General features: G+C 35.0%; 1 protein-coding gene across 1 annotated transcript in view; it reads left to right on the forward strand.

Annotated features, from left to right (window-relative positions):
- IL1RAPL1 (interleukin 1 receptor accessory protein like 1) overlaps positions 1-16,047 on the forward strand; it is a 656,727-nt gene that overhangs the window by 116,084 nt on the left and 524,596 nt on the right. The gene's annotated exons all lie outside the window — the stretch shown is intronic.

Genomic DNA, 16,047 nt, shown 5'->3' on the forward strand with positions numbered 1-16,047 from the left:
AGGAGTAAATTAGCCAAAGCATGTGAAAGCAGTCTATAAAGAAATGTACTAATGGAAGTGTCCGCCATCATGGTTTGGTCTGATCTGTGTATCTTTACCTTGGCTTGTTTTAATTAATGGAATGTTGATATTTATAATCTTAACCCAGTATTTTGAATGACAGTATCATCAATACAAATCATTGAGTAATACTCATGGATCATTAAGTAATGGTTTATATGTGTGGAGAAATCTCAAAAAAATCTTATTTCTATGCAATCTATTAACAAGTGCAGTCCAGTGTTTGTAAGGACGTAAGTAATGAACATACACATGCCTTGCATTTCTGCTTTTGATCTGATTGTATATATGTATATATAAGTTTGATTTCTTAACATCTCTTTTATTGTTACAAACCTGGTTCCTTCTTTGTGGGTCACATTAAAAATCCCATTCGAATATGATTCCTCTTATATGCAGTACTGGGAATAAGCATATTCATAAAGAGAGAAAGTTAAAGGGATGGGGGAGGAAAAATGGAGAGTTGTTTCTTAATGGGTATAGAGTTTCAGCTTGGGAGAATGAAAAGGTTATGGAAGTGGATAGTGGTGATGATTGTACAACATTGTGAATGTACTAAATGCCACCACATTGTACACTTAAAGTGGTTAATATGATAAACCTTATGTATAGTTTACCACAAATGTCCATTTTAAAACAAATGGTCATTCTTAACAGTTTAGAGTACATTTAAAATTTATCATGTTAAAAAATATTTAGGAGCATCTTTTTCCAACTTCATGTTGATTCTCTAGCTCAACAGGCATTGATTTTGCATAAAACTTCTGAAACTCAAGCCATTATTTTGGCACTTTATATTAACTGCTTTTAGTTTTGACATCACCAAAATTGACTGGGAGCTCAACATTTCACCTATTTCAGTACAGAAACTCTGGTATTGATGGTGTAGTCAGATGAACTAAGACACCCCTAACACCCAGGATTCTCCATCTTCCCCATCTCATTAAATCAGATTGCAAATGGACTCTAGGATGACGCATTCCTGATGCAGATAGATTACTACATATTTAAAAGTAAAACTCTTAAGGATAAAATATAACATAATAGGAACTAGAATCTAGAAGACAGATTCCACCATATTTTATGGCAGTTAAGTCTCTGAGCACTATGAATAAAGATGGCTGTAACCTCAGTGCTAAATTGCAATTAGTACCTGTGTCCCTGTAAACTCTTTAAAGTATGAAGACTCAACTTAGTATATAATGTCAACACTAGAACTTAGGTGAAACTTGGCGAGATAAATTTTCTAGTGGTTCAGCAGATTAATTAGATGTTTTAGTGTGATAATACCTATATGTATGTGTGTGTATCTATGTAAATATATATATATATATATATATATATATATACAGATATAAAAGAGAATTTGATAATTCTCTTTTAGAGAGTTATCAAACCTATTTTATATACAGCTCTTATATTCCCAATTTTTTATTGCTTATGAAGTGACAAATTTATTGGTATAAGTAAAACCCGAGTTGATTTAAGCAGTAGGTTCCTACTAGACTTAATGATACTATATCATGCCAATATTAGTTTAAATAAATTCTTATTATCTTATTTTTCAAAATGAACAATAATGTATAGTATCTACAATTGAATTATTGCAAAAGCAGTATGATCATGCTGCTACTTCACTATGGGTGTTTTTGTCAACAAACTGAACTCTGTCAAGCTTAATGTGTACAGGACTGAGGAAAAATTAAAACCACAGGCCAGTTTCCTATCATACTCACTTCTTATATTATTCTTAACGAAGTCCCAAGTTTATATTTCTTCTCTCCTAGACACCAAATGAAGAAGGACAGTAAGAATTTGTGGAGAACTATGGTAGGAAAGGTTCAAAGGACTGAAAATATTAATATTTTTTGTATTAAAAAAACTATGGCATGATATAATCAGATGCTAAGAATTGGGAAAATTCAGGGGCACCTGGGTGGCTCAGTTGGTTAAGATACCAACTTTGACTCAGGTCATGATCTCATAGCTGTGGGTTCAAGCCCCATATCGGGTCTCTGTTGACATCCCAGAGCCCAGCTCCTGCTTCAGATTCTGTGTCTCCCTCTCTTTCTGCCACCCCACCCCCCCACCATTCTCTATCAAAAGTAAATAAACATTAAAAGAAATAAAGTTAGAAACTTAGGAAAATTCAGAATAATGGAAGTTATTGCACTAACAATACATCAAATAAAGGTTTCATCATGATTTAGAAGGTTTTTTTTGTTTGTTTTTGTTTTTGTTTTTTCTGTTTACTGCCTATATGGCAGTATGTTTACATTCTCCACATCTTATCTTTTTGGTTAAGTTAGGAGATTCAGTTTATAACTCTGTGAGTTTAGCATTTGACAATGACTCCTAGAAAACTCATTGCTCAATACTGGGACTGATTGCTTGGTGTTATCTTCTTTGGAGGTTTATAAATAAGATAGATTCAGTTTTTAAAATAAAATAGCCACATGGGTGGCTCTGTTGGTTAAGCGTTGGACTCCTGATTTCGGTTTGGATCATGATCTCACAGCTTAGTACATTTGAGCCCCGCATGGAGCTCTGTCCTGTTGGTACAGAAACTGCTTGGGATTCTCTCTCAGCTCTCTCTCTCTCTCTCTCCCCCTCCCACACTTGCACTGTCTCTGTCTCTCAAAATAAATAAATAAACTTTTAAGAAAAATATGATAGATTCTCCTCTGGGTTATGTGTAGGCATAGACACATAAGCTGGAGGAAGGTCGCGGAGACTGGTGATTTTTCATTAAGCTAATTATTTTAGCACTCACATTTTTCAAAGTTATTTTATGGCTTAAAAACCAGGAAGCAATTAAGAAAATCAAAATATTACGGTTTGATATGACAATTTCATAATTACATAATGACATTTTAAATGATAAATGTTTATTTTCAAAAGATACTAACTTTTTGGAAGAGCTTTTATTACTTCCAGCTATGAACAGGTCCACTAGGTATACAGTATTCCAGGGTTTTAACCTGCCTCTCCTGCAATTTTGAAGTCTCTTTCTTGATAAAATCAAGAGGTAACTATTCAAAGTAACTTGCAATTGATGTGGACATTCTGTAATACATATTTAGAAGAATTTTTAAAACTACCTATGACAAAACCTCATGGAAATAGAGTTGGTTTTATTCATGTCAAAATATATGGTTTTTGCATAAGAGGAATTCATGTTTTCATTTCTTAAAATGCTTGACCAAAGCTTTTAGTCATTATGTTAGCATCTGTTGCTCCATCTGGAAGACCTAAAAAATCCAATGAATTATAAATGGACAGTTCAACATGAATATGCAAATTAAAGACATTTTATGAATTCTATGTAAGATGTAAGGAATAGTTTACTCTGTGCCTTAACTAGATCTTACTATATATTTCTTAATCATCTGTTGGGTTTAGCTTTGGGTTCTACTCCAGTATATCACCCATGACTTTTTGGAATATAATCAGCATTGAAGATTCATCATAAATATCATAGACTTTATTTCAAATGATACTATAATCTGCTTATCAGGGAAATAAGAAAACACAAATTAACATGTGAGAGGTATTATTTTAAATATGGAAGTGCTGTCGGTAGTCACTACTGTGTTGTGGTGTCAACAGAAAATTTTGGAACTTTTAATGAGTCCTTATTTTTAATGTTCCCTTAGAAAATTATGCTGTTTTCCATAATGCCACCTCTTGAAGGACATATTTGCTTTATTAACTAATCCTTGACACATACTCTAAACTTGAATATAAATGCTACTGTTTCTACACCCTGCCTTGTAAGTCTTGTGCCTTCTAATATTTGTTTAAAATGTTTAGTTTTCAATATATCACTTACGATTGCAAAGCACATATGGAGCTTTTTTTTAAAAAAATTGAGGTTTGCTTTGTCAAATTAAAGATGAAAGAGTGGCACTGAAACATATGTCCTTTTTTAAAAAAATGTAAAAATGCATTTTAAACTTTTTAAAGGAAACCGTGGCTTCTGAATGTCACGAACATGTCATGTTTCTTTTATGCGTCAACTTTTATGAGTCCCTGATTACAAATATAACCTGAAACCAGAATGTTTCTACTTAGATATTGTTGCTGTGCTGCCATTTAGCTAATCATATAACCTTTCCAGAATAATGAAACCAATAGCACCTGTCAACACCAAACATGAAGGGAATGAAGTAGTAGAGATGTGAAAAATATCCATTAATTTGAAAGCAGTATGTTAAGGGGGCAGCAAAGAGGTAGTAAGCTATTTACTATTTACTGGTTGGCTATGACATTGCTAAAATTAGATTAAAACAGAAAAGCTTAGTACAAATATAATGAAATAGTTTTGATGATATTTTCCATTTGGAGTACATAATTGGATCCTTTTATATTAATCTGATTTGTCTCTGAGTTAAATAAACTCAACAGTCTTGACCTACCTTTTCATATGCTTTTTTTCTATTTAAGAAAATCATTTGATAAACATTTTATAAGAAATACAGTTACACTCAGAGCAACAATTGTATACTTATGCAAACTACTTATACTGTATAAATGAATGTGCTTTTTAGTTGTAAGATCTGCATTTATTATTTTAAATAAAGTTAGAAGTTACAGATAATTTCTATGCTGGTGCCATTCAAACTATAGATTGGAAATAACAGTCAAGAGGTCCTTTACTCCAAACACTTAGAGAAGTGCTATTTTTGATGGCAGATAACACGAGGCTGAAACAAAGGTAAGACAGTGAGTTTGAAGAAGAGGTAACAGATCTGAAATAAACCTAGGTGTATCCCAAATAATATGATTAGTTGTTACGTGTGAGTGTTCCCGGAACAGGGGCTTGGTTTTTGTCTCGAAGATTTGAATTTTGAGGATTTCAAGATGAGCCTGTTTGGAGAGGAGTGTATTAGGTGCTTTTTGTTTGTTTTACTCCAAGTAACTAATGACTTAAGTAACAAAGTATTTATTATGTTTTCTTTTTTAAATATTTTTTTAACGTTTTATTTTATTCTATGTTTTGAGACAAAGAGAGGGACAGAGTATGAGCAGGAGAGGGACAGAGAGAGAGGGAAACACAGAATCCAAAGCAGGCTCCAGGCTCTGAGCTGTCAGCACAGAGTGCATTGCGGGGCTTGATCCACAAAAGTGAGATGATGACCTGAGCTGAAGTCGAACGCTCAACTGACTTAGCCATCCAATTGCCCCATATCTTATGTTTTCTAACAAGAATTCCAGAAGTAGATAAGGCGCAGGATTGGTAATTTAGCAGCTACAATGACATTACCATGGACACTTTATTTTTTTCTTTTTTGTCTTTCTTCTCTGCTATTCTCAGCAAATGACTTGACCTCTAGGCTGGCTTACCAAATGGCATAATGTGAAAAACCCTCTGTCTGCAGACAAAGAATTGCTCCATATTGTATTCCTTAAATTAGAGTCAGGTCAGTTTTCCCAGAAGCTCCCAGAGCACACTTCCAACCACCATCCCATTGTTTAAAATTACATATGGATAAACCAGTCACTAGAAAGGGGGCCAAGATGACTGTCAATATGACTGGTTTTGACCATGCAAGATTTAAGACCCTGCACTTAAAAGACTCTCAGCCTCCCCATGAAGTACATGAGGACCTGGAATAGGATGAACAATATCAGCACAGCAAGGATGGTAAGGAAGTTGGGACCATGGGGTGGGTTTTGGAGAAGCTGCTAGATTTTGTGCCCAGAAAGTAGCAGTTAAGGTTTGGTACTGTTGGGCTTGGGATGTCTATGGGATATCTGTTGGAGAGTTTCAGGAGACAGTTGGAAATACGGGCCAGAAAGATGTTAAGAATTTGGGATTAATCACACAGTTGACACTTGAACCTATAACAGTGAATAGGATTATCCAGGGACAATGTATAGAGTAGAATGTGAAGTGTCAAAGAACAAAATGCTGTAAAGATAACAAAGATATTGAGAAAAGGTGACTTTCTAGGAAAGACTGTTTTTGTATGTGTGAAATACAGTTAAATTCCAAAATATGAATTTGTTTGGTGGAATTTTCCAACCTCAAAAGTTTAACTTGGCCCCTTAATTTCTAATTCACAGGAATTCCAACATTTACATGGTTTTTGTCTGTTTAATTTAGAAACATCTGTAATGACCTATTATTCTTATTCACCTCATTGCTGGTCATTGATTAAAGTCCAGTTTAGTCTGAGAATTTGGTTTTGATGTACTCTCCTCTGGTGTATAACCACATGCCTAGAGAATAATAACAGAGGATTTCAACAATTCTCCTGTAGTAGTGGTTAAGCCTGCCACTTGACTACAGCTGTTGGAGTTATAGTTACCAATATAGGTGAAGCTCTGTGATAAAAATGTATCAAGTGTACCATTAATTGGAATCTAAGATAGGTTTTCATATACGTGTTCCTGTACGTTGCCAAACAATAGTGGGTGGGAGCTCTTGCTGGACAGCACCTGCTTAGCCCAGAACTGTAGTTACCCTTGAACGATGCAGGGATTAAGGGTGCTGGTTTCTTGCATAGTCACAAAATTACCTATCGTGTTTGTGGGATTTTTTGTCAGTTGCATTTCTTTGGTAAAACAGTCTATAGTCAAGGATTTCCTTTTTACTGCCTTTTTTTTTTTTTTTTTTTTTTTTTTTTTTTTTTTTTTTTTTTTTTTTTTTTTTTTTTTTTTTTTTTTTTTTTTTTTTTTTTTTTAGTCTAACATACAGTGTTATATTAGTTTCAGGTGTATAGTATAGTGATTCAGTGATTCTATACATTACTTGGTGCTCATCATGATAAGGTACTCTTGATCCCTTTAACCTGTTCTACCCATTCCTCCCATCTACCTCCCCTCTGGCAACCCCCAGTTTGTTCTTCATATTTAAGATTATGAATTTGTTGTTTATCTCTTGTTTTCTGTTTGTTTTGCTTCTTAAATTCCATGTGAGTTAAATCATATGGTATTTGTCTTTCTCTAATTTATTTCATTTAGCATTATACCCTGTAGGTCCATCCACATTATTGCAAATGTCAAAGCCTCATTCTTATTTATAGCTGAGTACTATTCCATTGTGTATGTATACTACATCTTCTTTATCCATTTATCTACTGATGGACATGGGCTGCTTCTATATCTTGGCTATTGTAAATAATGCTGCAGTAAACATTAGGGTGCATGTATCTTTCTGATTTAGTGTTTTCCTTTTGTTTGCATAAATATCTAGTAGTGGAATTACTGGATCATATGGCATCTATTCTTAATTTTTTGAGGATCCTCCATACTCTTTTCCACAGTGACTGCACTGATTTACATTACCACCAACAATATGGGGGGTTCATTTTTTCCCACATGCCTGCCAACACCTATTTTGTTTTGTTTTATTTTTTTGTCTTTATTTTGGCACTTTACAAACTTCCTTAATACCTAGTTGTTGTTGTTGCTTTTTTTAATTTAAATTCAAGTTAGTTAACATACAGTGTAGTCTTGGCTTCAGGAGTAGAACCCAGTGATTCATCACTTACGTAGAGCACCCAGTGCTCATCCTGAAAAGTGCCCTCCTTAATGTCCATCACCCATTTAACCCACTCCACTGCCCCCTGACCCCTATCAGCCCTCAGTTTGTTCTCTGTATTTAAGAGCTTCTTATGGTTTACCTCCCTCTCTGTTTTTTTCCCCTCTCTGTTTTTATCTTATTTTTCCTTCCCTTCCCCTATGTTCTGTTCTTGTGTTTTTCAAACTCCACATATGAGTGAAATCATATGATATTTGTCTCTCTCTAACTGACTTTTTGATTTTAGCCATTCTGAGAGGTGTGAGGTGATATCTCATTGTGATTTTTATTTACATTTCTGCTGTCTGGTGATGTTGAGCATCTTGTCATGTGTCTATAGGCCGTCTGAATGTCTTCTTTGGAAAAATGTCTACTCAGGTCCTTTGCCCATTTTTTTAAACTGGATTATTTATATTTTTGGTGTAGAGTTGTATAAGTTCTTTATATATTTTGGATATTAGCTCCTTATCAGATATATCATTTACACATATCTTCTCTCATGCTGTAGGTTGACCTCCTGTGTAGTAAAAAAAATTGCATTTAACTTTTGACCCCCAGAAATCTAACTACTAACAGCTTACTGTTGACCAAAAGCCTTACTGGTAATACACATTGTCAACTATCACGTATTTTGTATATTATATGTATTACATACTGTATTCCTACAACAAAGTAAGCTTGAGAAAAGAAAAGAATAAGAAATTCACAAGAAGATGGGCAACGTGGGTGACTCAGTCAATTACGCATTCAACTCTAGATTTCAGCTCAGGTCATGGTCTCATGATCATGAGATTGAGCCCCATGATGTGCTGTGTGCTGGGCATGAAGCTTGCTTAAGATTCTCTCTTTCTGTCTCCCTCTGCTCCTCCCTGGTCTGCACTGTACTATAAAAATGTATGTACAAGTAGACCAGTGCAATTCAAACCTATGTTGTTCATGGGTCAGTTGTATACCTCCTACCTGCCTGTTGCTTCTAGGGAGAGCCATATGACAAGTTCTCACCAGTGAATGGAAAGGAGGAATGGTCACTTCTGAGCCAGAGTAATAAAGAAATGAGTATTCTTTCTCCTGTTCTTACCCCAGTAATTGCTTAGGGACCGAGAATGCCTAGGCCCCAGTAGAGGGAAAGAACTCTTTATCTCTGCATGACATCATGGGTAAAAGCTAATCACTGACCAGATCAATTCTTATTGCAGGCTTCTCTGAGTGAGAGATGACCATCATGTACGTTAAACCACTGCAGTCCTGAGGTTTACTCTTAACAGCAGCTAACCTTATCCTACGTAACACAGGCAAATTTTGCTAATGCAAAGTTACTTGAATGAAGGATGATTATTGTCAAGTTATAAAAGATCGTAAAGGGAAACTACTAAGCTATCCTCCTACTTTCTTGTCCGAATGCCTCTTTCTATACTTTCTCTCCATCTGCTTTGAACACACATCAGTCTCTGTATGTTCAGAGTCTACCTGTCTTTCATGGTGCAACTCAAAAAAACATCTCTTCAGCCTTCATTCAGTGCTTTCCTCCTAGATCGGGACAGTCCCTTCTTCCCTAGAGGTCAGATTGCTTCTGACATGGTTTCTTCTATGCTTATTTGGCTATTGGCCTGTATTGACACTCTTTTTCAGTGGCCTCTAACTTACTTGAGGTAAGACTTCATCTTGTCTCTTTTGGTTTTATAAGTAATTCTGCATTATTTAGCACATAGTAGATGATTAATAAGCAATTTTTGAAATGTTGAATAAACAAAAGTTAAATTGGTTGTGTATTTAAGGAATATATTCTATTGTAAATAACTCAGCTAAATGTTATTTTAGTCTTAATAATAAACCTGTTACATAAGTAATTATGTTTATGGCTTTTAGCTTCTGCATAAAATAATTTAAAATGTAACTATTTTGTTTAAAATTCTCTTTATATTCATTAATCTCAAATTAATTTATAATAATCCTAATGAGCTATAATAGCTCTTTTTCTTCACAGTAATTCAATTGATATTATTTTCTTTTAAAGTAAGCACAATATATTTTCCTTATATAGGGTCAACTGAAGTGTTTTTAAAAGCTTGTAGAGACTGGCAGTTCATTTACTTTTTTCCCACTATTTTTATTTCAAGTTTCTATTTAAATTCTAGTTAGTTAATATATAGTGTAATAATGGTTTCAGGAGTAGAATTTAGTGACTCGTCAGTTACCTACAACACTCAGTGCTCATCCCAACACATGCCCTCTTTAATGCCCATCACCCATTTAACACATCTCCCCCTACCTCCTTCCATCAACCCTCAGTTTGTTCTCTATCATTAACAGTCTGTTTTATGGTTTTCCTCTCACTTTTTATTCACCTATATTCATCTATTTTGTTTCTTAAGTTCCACTTATGAGTGAAATCATATAGTGTGCGTCTTTCTCTGACTGACTTACTTCACTCAACATAATACCCTTTAGATCCATCCATGTCATGGCAAATGGCAAGATTTCATTCTTTTTTTAAGGCCGAGTCACACTCCATTGTGTGTCTATCTATTTATTGTGTGTGAGTGTATACACATATATATACCACATCTTCCTTATCCATTCATAAGTCAATGAACATTTGTGCTCTTTCCATAATTTCACTATTGCTGATAACACTGCTATAAACTTTGGGGTGTAGCAATTCATTTATAAAACACATAGTAAAATAGTTTAAAGTTGGAATCTTCAAAAAGTACTATCATATGAAAAAATAAATAGAATACCAAGACAGCTTGGAAGACTAATATCAACAGAAGACACACAACCTAAAAAGAAGAGAATAATAGAAAAATAAATAAATAAATATGAGAAAGAACATAGAAAGGGAGGAGGCAAAGTGAAAAGGAGAAGTATCCCTGCCTGGTCTTCTTGCAAAGGGAGTGTTTCCTAAGCATTAATCTTAGAGAGTTGGGGGGGGGAGGGGAGAGGGAAAGAAGCAGTTGTTATAAATCTGTCTCTTTGCAGTATTATCTAAAAGGTGCAATACTAGAAACACTTTAAATGTTCAGAAAGTAAAAAGGAAAGGGTCTTATAAATTATGTGAAGTATTGCCATATAATACAAAGAATCTGGATTAGAGCGAGATAACTTTAAGTTATGGTCCTGCTTCCAACCTGGTTTAAGTTGGTGTTTTAACTCTGACTTGTACCCTAGGAAACTCTATAGCTCCTTCCAAGACTAAAACTTTCTAATGCAATAAAGCATTTAACAGTTAACACTATTCTGATTTTTGCAATTTTCCAGAATAGCATCTCTTCATTGTATTGGGGAGGGCAACAAGCTATTCTTGAAAGAACAGAATCTCCAAAAACCAATAAACCATTACCATTGTTTTGAGAAATGCTTATTGTGTGGAAACTAATCTAAACCAGGATTTTTTTGTTCCTAAAATGGTACCATAGGCAAGTTAACTTTTCATAGTTACTTTCTTTGGTCTACATAAAATTGTGATGAGAGTTGAATTGTATTTAGGCACCCAGTACAGTACATAGCATGTAATAAACTCTCAAGAAAAGCTTGTTTCCCCCCTCTGGCATATAAAAGAACAACAAAATGAAAAACTAAAAGCAACAATAAGTTAGCTATACATCTATCCTCATATCAAGGGGTTGTTTGACACCAGAATGGTCACAGACAATTTTCATAACTGTAATACAAACCATAATAAAATTGTATTTTAAAAAAATATGTGAGAGAAAAAGTTAATATTCCCTGGTTAATTTCAGCCATAATAATTATGCAAGCTGGCTTCTATTAAGTAAGTATGTCTTTAATGCAGATGAAAGGAGGATTGTGTTGCTGCTGCTGCTGATGAAAACTAGCATTTATGGAATGCCTACTGTATGCATCATTATAAACACTTTGTATATTTTATCTAATTTACACTGTATCATAGATGGCATAATAGCATAAAGTCATCTGTTTGTTGACTGAATTTTGCTGTCTACTGCCATTTGATAGATTCTTTTGATGTACGAAGTCCATTATTCATTTGCTTTATAAAAACCAAGTTCTTATTTGTGTAATGTGCTAAGCACTATGATACATCAAAGAGTGAAATAGGCAGAGATCTCCTGGGGCAGTTGCATCGAGCAGAAGAGATAAATTATGCACATAATAAGATGCAAAATAAAAAGTGCAGTGTGAAAGAAATGGATCATAAACAGTTGTAGGAATTCTGAGATGGTCATGGAAAGTTTCCTGCACAAGTGGAATTTGAAGTCCTCCTTCAGGGAGTGCAAGAATTTGAACATGAAGATGTCAAAAAAAAATATTTTTAAACCTGAACTTGATAAGGACTTTATTTAGATGGATTATTGCAAAGAGTGGGTCCATTGCAATAGAAGGAGGACTATTGCAATAGAGAGACCATTTTGACTATAAGATCTTCACACCTCTCAGTGATTAGGCAAAAAGAGTTTTTATTTCATAGGGAGGAGAAAACAATCTAGAAAGACCAGGGTGTGGGTAGGCGGTCTGAATAGGAATGACATGATGGGAAAGAAGATCAGAGAAGGTTTTACCTTGAGGCCAGCCTACTCTGTGGAAGGGATGTTAAGAAATGGCTGGGTGCTGGCTCAGGTTGAGGGTAAGTCAAAGTTGGGATCCTACAGGAAGAAGAGAATCTTAACCAAATTATAGCTAACAGGTGTTTTGTTCTGGCTACTCAATGGGGACGGCACTTTAATCATTTATGAAGCAAAGATGGGAATTTGGAGGATCTGTGGCTAGCCTTGTCATAGGTAAACAAGGAGCATCCCTGAGTTTTATTTAAGTCATATGGGGAAGTGTGGGTTTTTACGGTAAGCTGTTGCCTAGAACACAAAAGGAGGGGTGGGGGTTTCTTAAACTTTGCTATTTTCTAGGATCATAGGGGTTGGGTGAAGTTCAACATTGTCGGGGATGTAGGAATAATGAGGACTCCCTAATGAATGAGGTGTGCATGGGAGGGGTTTCATTTCATCAGAACATCAAGATTTTGAAAGATTGCCCTAATAAATAATAATAGTAACTTTCTGAGTGCCAGGCACTCTTCTAAGCACCTTACATCTCTCAACTTATTTAAATAATCCTCACAGCCATCCATTGACACAGGCACAATTATTCTTCCATTTTATAGGGAAGGAATTTGAATTCCTCAAAGGTAAGTAATTTTGTCACACTGCCAGTAAGACATACTACTGGGGCTGCGACTCATAAAGCCCTTGTGTCCCAGTAGCTGACCCAACCTCTTTTCATGGCTTCAAACTATTCCTTAATCCCAGAAAGAGAGGGGATAAAACTCATGGAACAAGGGAGAGGGGACTTACAGTGATTTTCCCATTTCCAAAAACAATAGACTCAACAAATACATATATGTGAGAGAAGTTGTGGGACACAGAATAAAGAAGAACATAGAATACCAGAAAATACAAGTTTGGAAAGAGCAGCAGCCAATGGAACTTGACAAAAGAAAATGACAGTTAGCAGGAAAGATTCTGGATGCAGAGAATAAAAAACCTCAGCTAGTCAGGACAGAAGAGGGCCCACTGCTTTGTATGCTTTCTCTTTGTGTGAGAATGGAGATATGGGTGGAGATCAGGGTCAACTTAAATCTTTGTCAGACCAGGTTTCCAGGCTTCATTCTGCCACGGATGAGATTATGGCAGGCCTTTGAGGTATGAGCCATAGGTGGAAAATACCCACCTCTTTAATCCTTAAGAGCATCTCTGAGCTCTCAAATCAGGCATCCCCCACTAGTAAAATTTAGCCTTCCAGAGTTGAGGACAATTGCTGAATCTAGCAGGCATTTATACCTCTACTTCCCTTAACCAACTCCTTTTGCATTCATTTCTATGGTTCACAACTACCATTGTTTTTCCTAATGATTATCTTGTGATTCAGTACATTTGGTCTGATGAGCCAGAGATTACATAACACATGGTGGAAAATTTTACTGAAAATATTGGTAACTGTTTTGACATGTCAGGAATTGAACGGAGTTCATGTAGAGAGCATAGTTTATGTAACAGTGCTGATTGCTACAACCAATAGAGATTTTATTGGAAATGTAATAATAAAAGGATTTAACTTCTGCTGAGCCCATTCTTTGTGTCTGGACCCATAGTGAGGACCTTCTCATCCTTCTCTCTTTTCATCTTCCCAGGAACCTGTTAGGGATATGGTTTGTGCTTTATCAATGAAGAAATTAAAGTTAACAGAATTTAATCACTATGCTCAAGAGTTTGTACTTTAATCCTTAGAGCCCAGTTTTGAACCTAGACCTCCTTGATTTCAAAAATCTTCTAAACTATCCCACTGTGAATCAATCACTCACATTTTCAAGGCTGATCAATAACAGCTCTGCTGCCTAATAGCTGTGTGACCTCAGGGAAATTATTTAACTGCTCTTTGACTGTTTCTTAATCTGATAAGTGAGGGCAACCATATCTTCATCATAGGATCATTGTGAAGATTAAATAAATTAATATGTGTGAGGTATTTAAAAGACCTACCTAGCCACCATTTTTATATATGTTATCTGTAGTTATTAATGATGATGATTGAGATGATAAGGAAACCATGCACTTTCTGTCTTAAAAACTCAAAGTGAATAGTCATGCTCAGTATCTCATCATGACTTTGTGTGCTCCAGCAGTAGGGTTGATTATATTTGTGTATATATTCTTTGTTTCCCCATACTTTTCTACCAGTTTAACTTAAATAAAATTACAGAGAATTAGGAGCATTAATTTATTCAAAATTAAATTCACATGTAATTTTCTTAAACATAAATTGAGAAAACTCTTTGGTTTCTGTCTTTGAACTTCTTTGAGTTCCTGAAATAAAATTTATATTTGATCTAAGAAGACAGGGTGGCATCTTTGACAACTGGATTCTAGTAAACTTAAAAAAAAAAAAAAAAACAAATAAATGGGATTTGAAAAGCCAACATATATTGAAGATGAAGAACAAATCTGAAGGCCTGATACTACAGGACTTCAGTCCTTACTATAAAACTATAGTAATTAAGACACTGTGGCATCGATGAAAAAATTGACACATAGATTAATGGAACAGAATAGAGATCCCAGAAATAGACCCAGATAAATAGAATCAACCGATCTTTGACAAAGGAGCCAAAGCAATACCGTGGAGTAAAGTTAGTCTTTTTAACAAATGGTACTGGAGCAACTAGAAATCCACATGCAAAAAAATGAATCTAGACACAGACCTTACACCCTTCACAAAAATTTATTCAAAATGTATCACAAGCATATATGTCAGTGCAAAACTATAAAACTCCTAGAAGGTGACATTGGAGAAAATCTAGATGACCTTGGATTTGGTGATAACCTTTAAGATGAAACACCAAAGGCATGATCCATGACAAGAAAGAATTGATAAACTGGAAATTATTACAATTAAATATTTCTCCTCTGAAAAGGATGATGTCAAGAGAATTAGAAGAGAAGTCAGAAACTAGGGGGAAAAATTTGCAAAAGACATATCTAATAAATAAGTGTTACCTAAAACATACAAAGAACTCTTAAAACTCAACAATAACAAAACAGACAACATGATTTGAAATGAGCCCAATATTTTAATAGACACCTCACCAGAAAGGTGTACAAATGACAAAGAAGCGTTTGAAAAGATGTACCACATCAAAAGTCATCAGGGAAATGCAAATTAAAACAACAGTGAGATACCACTGTATACTTATCATAATGGTCAAATGCTGACAAGGGTGTGGAGGCACAGAAACTCTCATTGATTGCTGGTGGGAATGCAAAATGGCACAGCCACTTTAGAAGACAAATGACAGTTTCTTACAAAACTATACATACCCTTTATCATATGATTCAGCAGTTGTGCTCTTTGGTATTTATTTACCCAGAAGACTTGAAAACTTTTGTCCACATGAACGCCTACACACAGATCTCATGCCAGCTTTATTCATAATTGCCGAACATTGGAAGCAACCGAGACATCCCTTCAATAAGTGAGCAGATAAATAAAACTGTGGTACAGTCAGACAATAGAATATTATTCAATTCTAAAAGGAAATTAGCTATCAAGCCACAAAAAGACATAGAGGAAACCTAAATGCCTATTACTAAATGAAAGAAACCAATCTGAAAAGGCTACATACTGTATGATTCCATGTATATGATACTGTGGAAAAGGCAAAACTTTGGAGACAGTAACAAGATTAGTGGTTGCCAGGATTAAGGGTGGGGAGCTAGAGGTGAATAGACAGAGCACAAAAGTTTTAGGGCAGTGAATATACCCTGTATGATTCTATGTTATACATATTTTGTGTAGTTTCAAGTTTTTATTTAAATTCTAGTTAGTTAACATAAACTGTGTTAAACTATGTTATACATTGGTCCAAACCCACAGAATGTGTAACACCAAGAGTGAATCCTAAGCTACACTGTGGACTTTGGGTGATTATG

The sequence above is a fragment of the Hyaena hyaena genome, unplaced genomic scaffold, assembly GCF_003009895.1.
Source record: "Hyaena hyaena isolate Hyena2069 unplaced genomic scaffold, ASM300989v1 scaffold_524, whole genome shotgun sequence".
Lineage (NCBI taxonomy): Eukaryota > Metazoa > Chordata > Mammalia > Carnivora > Hyaenidae > Hyaena > Hyaena hyaena.